Source organism: Engystomops pustulosus, chromosome 2 (assembly GCF_040894005.1).
Source record: "Engystomops pustulosus chromosome 2, aEngPut4.maternal, whole genome shotgun sequence".
NCBI classification, from domain to species: domain Eukaryota; kingdom Metazoa; phylum Chordata; class Amphibia; order Anura; family Leptodactylidae; genus Engystomops; species Engystomops pustulosus.
This window is the reverse complement of record NC_092412.1, coordinates 69,645,262-69,656,782: the sequence shown is the minus strand read 5'-3', so window position 1 is coordinate 69,656,782 and position 11,521 is coordinate 69,645,262.

Sequence of the window (11,521 nt, the reverse complement as noted above, 5' to 3'; positions counted from 1 at the left end):
GGGCTTGTCCTGGATTAGCAATTCCCCTCTTTTGTATGAGATCTCGCCCGTTTACCTTTAAACAATATCTCTTTCTGGTCATATGCTAGTGAGGAGAGAAGGGTCATCTTTGCCTGTGATGAGTCAAGTTTAGTGTCTGCAGGGGGAATCACTTCAGAAGCCCCTATTTTGTGATCTATAGTATCTATAGACATGGGGGGAGATTGATCACTGCTTCTATGGCTGTTTCCTGCCATGTGGGCGTAGAGTGGCGTGGCATCCAGCGGAGTAGGTGGGCACAGGGCGCCCACCGTGCCTGTGTAATTTTGAAAAAGCTGTGAACTTCAGTTTGCAGGTTTTTCCGCAAAACTATGCCAGGTCGGACCTGCCGTAATTTTTCCGGCCGGTAAATCCCCACCCCCCCAATGATGTCAAAGATAAGCTTCTCATGTTTCAGATCACCATAGGCTTATGCTCAGGGGCATAACTGCAGCGTCAACAGCCATAGCAGCTTCTATGGGACCAGCAGGGTGAGGGGGCCCCATCAATATACCTGTCACACTAAAGAATGGAGGATGTGCACCATTATATAAATATTTTGCTGCACATTGTACAGCATAATATGTATATAACATATATGTCATGTTAATGTGCTGTATAAGACTGTATATCTGTGATGTGAATATGCTATATGTGTATATACTTTATGTTGCTGTATATTTGTAAATGTACTGTATGCATGTGTACAGGTATATGGGGGAAATTTCTCATTAGTCCTATGTAGCTTCTTGGCGTATAATTGTTGCAACACTGTGCAACACCACATTTATCAACTGAGAATTTTCAAAAGAACGCAAATTTAATCACAAAACGACACCACATAGGAGGTGGTGTATGTGGCTCCATTGCTACTACAGGGGGGAGATTTATCTCAAACTTGCTCAATTTTATGTTTTGAGATATCTGAGAATTTCCTGTGCAAAAACATTGCAAAAAGGCAGAAATTGACTTTCCGGCAGCTATTTTTCCTTCGCTGCCCTGTGTGCCATACTTATGAAGTGTTGAAACCACAATATTTTCAGACACTCACAACTTTTTTTTTGGTCACTCAATTTGGGTGCAACTTATGAATCACAACACTTTTCCTGTGCTTCTAGGTTCCCGACACTATTTTTGGTATAGTTTGTGGCGCACAAACATAGGAGCTAAAAGTTAGTCTATCGAGTTCTATTTCACCTTCATGATTGTGAAGATGGTTCACAACCTTTTTTTCAAGTGCCAATTCACTAACCCCTTGAGCCACAATGCAACGTCCCGGCTTTAACTACCGCACACTTTGTGCACCAAAAACATGCACCCTGCACCACAATTGATTAATGCCGCCTATGTCTTTTACTGCCTGTATCTCTGGTTCTGTAGATCACAGAACCACAATCCTGATGTGCATCCAGGTAGTATTGAGTCCAAGATAGGGTGTCTGAAGTGACCCTACATCAGCCTCTAAACCTGATGTGTGAAATAACCACTACCCACCCATCTTCCATGCATATTTCAGATCAAGCTTTTAAAAAAGGTCTATTTAGGACCGATATGTTGCCTTACATGATATGTCATCAGTCCATTAACAAATTCATATGTGGTGAAGCAATGTAATGTTTGAAATATATTAATTCCACTCTGAATAATAAACACCCTGCAAATGATTTAGGTGTGTGCCGCCTTCACACGGAGGTCTCTCTATGCACATGATCGGTTAAGCGCCCTTTGGCTCCCTGCACATAAATGTAGTTTTTGTCCATGTGCTATCTTTTTATTTATCTGATTTCTCACAAAAACATTTTAATGGCCTCATACACACAACTGTGGTTTCCATGGCCCATGTGTACCTGCTTCCCATTAGCTCAAATGCTAGATACATATTGGGGGGGCATTTACCAACTTGCAGGATGGCGCTGGAAGCGTGCTATGATTTTCATTGGGATGTAAATTTGGGCCACAAGGGATTAATGATTTGGCGCACAAACATTAAAGGAAATATACCATTTGTTTTTATGCATTGTGGACCAAACATACCTCGAGAATGCTGTAGCTACACTGATGCAGATACATATCTTGTTTAATCCCTGATCCAAGTGGTTTTGCTCAAAAACCACTATAAAATTCAGGGCCTTGGGAAAGCTGGGTAAAGACTGCCTGCCATGCATAATCACATTACACGAAGTTTCCTGAACTGTCCAGACAGAACTAATCAACCTGAGCTGGATGACTCATACACAGCAGCTGGGGGATGGTGCAGCAACTTTTTTGCTTCTACCTGTTGGGAACAATACAGTGATTACATCATTCTCTGGTGGAGTGCATAATTAGGGTAAGAGGAGAAGCACTGAGCAGCCACAGGATTTCATAAGTTTATAATGTTTTTCTTTCAGCAAAACCACTCAGTTCAGGGATTAAACAAGATATGTTTCTGCATCAGTGTAGTTACAGCGTTCTCAAGGTATGTTTTGTTCATAATGGATAAAAGCAAATGGTAGATTTTCTTTAAGGTTTAGATCTGTCTCCCCATGAAGGTGAAATAGAACTCCCTTTTGGCTACTATAATTATACACCAAAAAAATGGGCCACAAAAAGAGTCGGAAAAATAGAATTTTCAGAAAAGTGTCAGATTCACAAGCTGTACCATAATTTTGTGCCCAAAAAAAGAACAACCCGGAAAAGCAACAATAACCTCTCCATTACAAAAAGGTTTAAGAGGCGCAGCAAGTGAGAAAAAAATACACCAGTTTTCCGTTTGAAAATCTTTAATAAATGCCCCCCATTGTTCTTCAAGACAACAGTATTAAAAATAGAATGAGGCTCGAGTATGAGCCTTGAGTATCATGGCTGAAATAAATTAGCCTGGTTTCCCTTACAGCAGTGATGGCAAACCTTTTAGAGACCGAGTGCCCAAACTACAACAAAGACCCACTTATTTATCGCAAAGTGCCAACACAATAATTTAATTTGTGATTTATACTCCCTTCTCTGTCACAGTTTAATTGATACCAGCACCCTGAGGACACCAATAAAGCAGAAAATAGTCCCAGGTACAGCTGTCACTTTAAAATAGCTCTGTGCAAGTCTGGGACTGCAGGAAGATACCTGGAGTCATCTCTGGTGATGGCCTGAGTGCCCACAGAAAGGGCTCTGAGTGCCACCTCTGGCACCAGTGCCATAGGTTAGCCATCACTGCCTTACAGCCTCTTTCATTTTCCCTCAGAAGTGTAAGAAATGTAGGACATATCCACAGAGAGGTAGCTGGGGAGAGGGTCTAGGCAGGGTGTAGGGTCACTGAGGACACTCATGTGGGTAGTAGGATAAGCCAAAAAGAGGAGCTCAGAGACCTATTTTTCTTCTGTCCTTGGGTCAACAGAAGAGAGCAAACAATTTTAGGAGATTAAAAGTGTTTGGAGATTGACCGATTATTTCCTGATGGATATTGTTCATTTCACCTTTGAAATCAGGTGCTCCTGTGATCTGCACTTTGGGAGTAAGGTGGGAGTGGAAAGTAATAAAAGCCATTGTGGATATCTTTATTATGACCTGTTTTTTCTCTTCTTTTTGCAGATTTTTGGGTGCATTTTTGCGACTATGCCTGGGTCTTAAGAAGTGAGTTGGGGTTGTGGCAGTGTTGCTAAATGTATCTTTCCGAGACAGATGTTTTATTTGTTTTGTAACTTTTTTTAGAGCAATATTTTGGTGCAAAACAAAGTACAACCGACCCTATGCTTAGTTCCATAAATGCACCTAAAAAGTTGTAACAAATAAAAAAACCTGCAGAGACAAAGAAAAAAAAGATACGTAGCACTGCTAAAATATCCCGGCTTCAGCCAACTTTAAAAAGGCCCAAAAGAATACAAGTAATACATGTGCCCCATTGACTATCATTGGATAGTGAGGAGATTAAATAGGTTTACAAACAATCAGGACCCATTCAGAATACCAGTAATGATTCTCCCATCCATGCAACAATCCAAATCTTCAGAAATTTAATTGGAATGGAAATGGTGTAATTACCTAATAATATGTACATGAGTATTAGTAGATCATTTAGATACTACAAGAGGCTGCGACATGGGTGAAGAATTCATGGGATAAAATCATTGACTGTTGCGTTGCAAATGTGCTACAAGCAGCTACCCGGACAAGAAGGACTCTTTGAGGACATTTTTATGATTCCAATAGAAATGGAGTCACAATAAATTCTGCATGAAATAAGTTTGGAGAGTTATAGGGATGTTAGAGAAGTTTATTTTTTTTTGTTCAACAATAAATGTGAATTTTTATTTATGGAAAAATAAGACCTCCCCTGAAAATAAGACCTAGCGTCTCTTTAGGAGCAAAAATTAATACAGAGTGACAGTATACAGTCTTATTTTCGGGAAAACGCCATGTATATGATGGACATGAGTTGACTGAACAATGATATAATATCTGTGACAGGCTTACGATGAAGATGTGCTAATGCTTCTGAATATTCCTGTATGCTAAAATCGGGAAGGAAATAGGGCAAGGTTTCACAATGAAGAGTGTCATACAAATTATGATGATAAGGATTTACAGTACATTATATGCTCTGTATTTCACGTAACATTGTATTGCAAAGTACTGCTTGCAAAGTTTTTTAACCCCTTAAGGACGCAGCCATTTTACAGCTTAAGGCTCAGTCCCATTTTTTGGATTCTGACTTGCGTCTCTTTATATGGTTATAACTTTTGAACACTTTTACTTATCAAAGCGATTCTGAGATTGTTTTTTCCCCACATGTTGTACTTCATTTTAGTGGTAAATTTTGGCTGATAAGTTTACAAAAAAAAGAAAAAAATGATGATTTTTTAGAAAAATTTGCCTTTTTCGAAATTCAAAATCACCACGTTTTCAGGCAGATCAATTTACCACCTAAATAACTTGCCGAATAACATTTCCCATTTGCCTACTTTACATTTTTATAAATTTTGAAATGTTTGGATAATTTATTTTGACGTCACGCGGCCTACAAATCGAATAGCGATTTTCCGTATTTTCAGAATTGACTATTTTGGGTATAAATACTGTTTGAAATAAAATTTTACATATTTAGCATCAAAAACCCCCTATATAACCAACCCATTTTCAAATCTGCACCCCACAAACTATCAGAAACAGCATTTACAAAGATTGTTAACCCCTTGAGATGTTCATAGTAATGGCGGTGAAATTTAGAATGGTCAAATTTTGTCGGTTATACGTTCATTTAGCCCTAAAATTTTATACATTTCCAAAAGATAAAAAGAGAAAACCCACCATAAAATTTGTTCTACAATTTCTCCTAAGTGCAGCGACCCCCCACATGTGGACATTACTTGTGTTATGGGGGCACAGCGAGGCGCAGAAGGGAAGGAGCACCCTGCAGCTGCCAGGATTTTAGTTTTCTCGTTGCCCCCTTTTGAAGGCTATAAAATTTTCGCTTTTCCGTTATTTGGGCCATGTGACGGCATTGCGCGATGAGATGCTTTTTACAGTGTTACCATTTTGGGGTTGGTATCACCTATTGTTGAAAATTTAGGAACTTTTTTTGAGCATTAATTCTGTACTGGATTTTTTACTTTTTTTTTTTTTCGTGTTCACCGTATATCCTAATAATCCTGTTATCTTTATTCTATGGGTCGATACAATTACGGGGATACCAGACATGAATATTTTTTCTTATGTTTTACTAAATTTGCCAAATAAAACCCTAATGTGGGGAAAAATCTATCATTTTTGCATCACCGTCTTCCAAGTGGCATAACATTGTTACGTTTTTGGCTACAGAGCTGGTTTATGGCTTGTATTTTCGGGACATGTTGTTCTTCATTCTGGAGTACATATGTTTTGTTGATCACTTTTTATTGCATTTTTAGTGGGATACAATAGGTAAAAATCATCATTTTTGGTGGGTTTTTAACGTTTTTTTTTTACGGCGTTCATCATATGGGTTCAATAGTTTTCGTTTTATTCTATGGATTGTTACGGACGCGGTGATACTATATATGTGGGGTTTGTGTTATGATTTAGACTATTTTGAGCGTTATATGTCTCTTTATATGTTTTGGGGATTATGGGCATTTGTAGTGATTTATAAAGTTATTTTTTATTGAAAAACTTTTTTTTTTACATTTTTTACTTGATCCACCATGGGATATGAACAAGCAATCATCAGATGCATAGGCTGACACTTTGCCTTTAAGATGACGTCACAGACGCCATCTTAAAGGCACTGCCTTCAGGCTTCTCTGGGGTCCCGATCGGACCCCAGAGGTGCCATAACAGCGATCGCCCCCCCCCCCGAAAACGGCGGGGGGGGGGGTTGGCGATCATGGGGTAAAGACCCCCGGAAGGCATGTTAAATGCCGCGGTCGCGTTGACCCGGCATTTAACGGGTTAAACGCCCAAGATCGGAGGCCACTCCGACCGCGGGTGTTAGCCGGGGATGTCAGCGGTAGTTTACCGTTGAAATCCTGCGGCTAACGATGCCGGTTCGGCTGCTATGCAGCGCTGAACCGGCATCGTCTCTGTGCAGTAGCTGTACTGCGCTGAGCGCCAATAGTGGGAAGCTGCGCAGTACAGCTACGGCGCAGAGCGCTAAGGGGTTAAAGGACATCTACTATCAGATTACCTGATGATAGATGAATATTACGTACCTCCCTGTCCCTTCCCAGTGTGTCCCAAGCTTCATTTCTTATATAATTTCTAATATCTGCAATTGTCTTTGCATGGGCGCATTTCTGTAAAAAATGCAGAGCACCATCAGGCTCCATCATAATATAATGCAAACCGCATTCTGAGAGCCGTTCTCTTTTCAAATCTCACCGGCTTGCATTATATTACAGTGAAGCGTGATGGTGCTCTGCAGAGCACCAAAGGCTAATTTGCATATCTTCTAAACTTTTTTTTTACAGAAATCCTGAATCTGGCACAATCTGCCCTATACACAGGCAAACTGAACATAGTGCAGTTTGCGCTGTTCTTAGTAAATGTGCCCCACTGAGTTCAGACTATACTTACAGAAGCATAAGACTAGAAGAACAGAAGGACAATACCAGATGTTAAACTTTCAGTGTGTGTCTTTTTTAACAACTTTTTGTTTGAACAATTAATGTTTGCATATTTTTTTCTCAGCACCTGTTCTTTTCCGACCCTTAGGGCCAAAGTCTGAAATAACACAGACTGCATACTTTCTCTCACTGATGTACACATACAACCATAACAAAACCTCCTACTTCTATGTGCACCTGGACTTTATCTCCCTTATCCATTTTAAAGCCTGACAAATATATGTATCCTGTGCATAAGAGTATTTATGCACTAAATATTTCTTAGATCAATGGATGCTGGATTGTCCACTATTTGCCAGAATGTGGTTCTTGTGTCCCCCATCTTCTTAACATCATGGCCAATAGGTGTTTAATGGGGTTGTGGTTGCTCAGCTAACTCTGGCATCTCCATAATGTTGAATGGTGTGCTTGCACCACTGCTACTCTATGAATAGTAATAAAAATAATAATCTTTATGTATATAGTGCATTCATATTCTGTAGCACTTTACAACTCATAGGGGACATATACAAGAGCTCACAAGAGCTTACAGTATATGAGAATGAGGGGTGACACAAGAGGTATAAGAGCTTCTATAATGGTCCAGCCATTCTTTATAGGAGAACAGAATTGAATAATTTAATAAATAACAGTTATGCTGCTTGAACCAGCAATGAGAGTCCAAGGTGAAAGTGACTGCAGAGAAGCCTGGAGCTTGGTATATGTTTTGTGTTTGCCGGATAACAGACGGGAGGAGGACATAGGATGGATTAGTAAAGAGAGAGGTGACATTTCATGCAGTTGGCGAGTGTGATAGGCTTGCATAAAGAGATGGGTTTTAAGAGCACGTTTGAAACTTTGGAGGTTGAATATTAGTCTGATAGTCTGGGGAAAATCATCCCAAACAATTGGTGCAGCTTGGCAGAAGTCTCGGAGATGTGCGAGAGATTTGAATTAAGGTAGAGATTAATCTAAGATCACTGGCAGATCGAAGATCATGGGTTGGGATATAGACTGAGAGGCGCAGCATCATGCAGAGCTTTGTGGATGAGGGTTATTATTTTACGCTGCATACGAAAGGAGACCAGTGCAGTGACTGGCACAGACTGGAGGCATCGGGTCTGAAAGACAAGTTTGGCTGCTGCATTATGGAGAGGTTTCTGAGATGTATGCGGCAAGACCGAGCAAGACATTGAATATGCAGTGCAAAGGAGAAGTCGGAGTCCAGCACAACCCCAAAACAGCGAGCCTGCTGCCTCGGTGCTATAGTAATCCTACAGACCAAGATGGAGAGGTCAGGGTTGGATCGGTTAGTAGATAGCGGAAAGACCAAGTTCAGGCTTAGAAAGATTAAGTTTCAAGAAGAGAAAGGACATGATGCCAGAGATAGCAGAGAGAAATTCACTAGTATTCTAGAATAAGGCAGGGGTGATGTTACGCGCAGAAGTATATAATTGATTGTCATTAGCATAAAGACGATACTGGAAAACAAATTATGTTGATGATTTGTCCAATGGGAGCTGTATAGAGGGAAAAGAGAAGGGGACCTAGGACTGAGCCCTGAGGAACCCTGACAGTGAGGGGAAGATGAGAAGAGAGAGATGCGGAAAAGGAGACACTGAAAGTGCTGTCTATTTGGCTCCTTATGACTCCGGGTTTACCACCTGGAAGGAATAACAGACAAAAAGTGACCCTCATTTTGCCAATCACTGGGGTCTGAAAAATGCCTTATCATGCAGGCAGAGCCCTTATGACCGTACATAGAGCTCATAAGGCTGCCACGTAACCATACAGTCTGAATGCAATTCAGTACAGGCTTCACGGAGTGCTAAATACACAAAAACATATTCTCCCCTTGAAGCAATGCACCCAATGAGGAATGCCTGCATACGTTCAGGCTCCAATGGAGTCAATTTCGTAAATTGTCTGGAATCTGTAAGAAAAAAAAAACAAACATTCAAAAATAACAATGCACTAGAGATTTCACCAACAGAAGAGCATTTACATTTGTTGTACAATTTCTGTACTAATGGGTGTGCCTTTTCATGACTATTTGTTGAGTCTCAGTCTGTTGGATTCGGATGTTAATGACATTACACATAGCAGTCAATTGAAGCGGACACAATATACAGAGCTTTCTGGGGACACACAAAAGGGAGTAGTCCTGGTTGTGTAATTTGTCATCTATTGTAAAAACAATTTTATAGTACAAGCCCAAATTTTTCAAATTAAAACAAAAGATTTCATCTTCATATGAAAATGCTTGGTTTGTCTAGCATACACCTAATATAGCACCCGACCTGACTACAGAATATCACAGTGATCTTACCATGAAATGTCTAAATGTAGTTCTAGATTTTGGTCTTTTTCATATGTGTTCATATAGGACAACATATTTTCTTCCAGTGGATTCTACAGCTTGGACTCCATCTCCACCACAACAAGACATGAGATCCCACCATCATGACTGAGTTGAGTGAACTATGCGGCATGGAAATATTTAATAAGATGGGAAATGACCCTAGGTTTTCATTTAAGTACATGAGATTGGTTTTAATTCAGGTGGAAATGTGTCTCCTGTAATTCGTGAAAGCCATGAGTTGAAAGGCACCAGAACACATAAAGAATCCTACGTAGTTTGTTAAGTTTAGCAATGTTAATTTGGCTATCCATGAGAATGCCGTCTAGTCCCAAACCTTCATGTCCTTCACCAGTTGTATGATAAGGGGTGGGTTGTTCTGTATGTATAATGTTTTTAAAGTGGGGGTTATCCTTTCTCCTAAATGTGTTAAAGGGACTCTAGGTTAGGATTAACCAGCTTTTACATTACTAGGCTAACAAAACTCATATGTAGTGTATGACATATACTTTCTTTTACCATTTACCATAAAATATTGCCTTCATTATTATATGCATGTGATGGATAAAGATTAATTATGTGCATCATATGAAGTATTGGTTACTTTACTTATTCAGTGCTATTGAGGTTTATTTTTGTTAAATATTGGGCTCTATTTAGCCCCTTACTATTTGTATTATCAATTCCTTGTGGTTGATATTTTTCTGGTACCATAAAATATTGCCTTCAAAATTATATGCAATTGAGTCAAGTTGAGGGGAGTCATTTTTGTCTGAAATGAGTACTCTTTAGAGGTTAAAGGCAGAGCTTCACTTTAGATGCCCATATTTTGGGGTTTCTGATGTCATTGCAAAGATGATAATCTTAAAGGGGTATTCCAGGAATCATCATAATTCATATGCAAATGGGTACTTAAAATATAATGTAATTAGTTGTTATTTATAATTTTGCTCCTATTAGCAGAAAAATGCTGGTGACATAGACTGTAATGGAGAATTAAAATGCTACTGGCCCTTTAATCAGTCCGTTAATTTTCTCCGCGCGGTTCGTTGTGGAGCAGACACTGGACAGAAGATGGCCGCTGGTCACATGTCCACATCACATGTCCTGCACCTGCCTGGGCATGTCATGTGATCACCATTACTTTTGGCTGCAGTTGGTTGGTTGCACTGCATCCAGTATGGCCAGTGTTTTGGTGATGGCAGTTACACATCATTACTATGGTAACAGAGCAGGACAGTCTGTTAGATCATCACTGGGAGCAGAGCATAAGACAGAGGAGGAGTTACTGAGAACTAAAGGATCATGGGACTTGTAGTTTCCAGAGGTGGCCATCTTTGTGATAACTGCATACTTTAGAGAGGCCATAAAATTTTGTGAATCATAAAATCAAACTATTTAAGCTCCATTTTGTGACTAATGACATTGAGTTTTGTTACATTCATTTATTTATAGGATTATAGGTTTTTGTATCAGACGTTCATATTCCCAGAATACCCCTTTAAGCTTTTTAAATGCATCAATATTTCCATACATATATCAATACTGGAGAGAAAGGGGAGGGGTAAGGCTATATAGAGTGATGGTCTGGGAGAAAAATCAATGACCCTTGTGCATGAACTAACTCATTTATCTTCAAAGTCTTTTTTTGCCAAAAAAGTAAATGATTCTTGAAACAAAAAAAAATGTTGTGAATGTGAATAAGGGACTCAATAACACTGTGTCATCAGATAATCTCTTTGGTGGGTGTGTACAGTTTTTCAGGTAGCAAATGGCACTTTTGTTCCATTCCTTTGTACACAGGTTGTTTTACAAGCAGTTTTACATATTGGCTTATCAGCAGATGCTTATCACATTCCTGTATCTAAACAAAGTCAGCACCCTTGGTATAGACATTTTCAGGTGATGAAAACATCTGGAAGTTTCTTTAACTCAGGATTCCCCAGAATGTATTTATTGATAACCTATGTTTAGGTTAGCTGATGAATATCTGATTGGAAAGGGTCCAACAACTGGCATCCCTACAATCAATAGTTTGACTGCAGCATTTGGACAAGTGAACTTCTCTTCGCAACTTACCAACCACAGT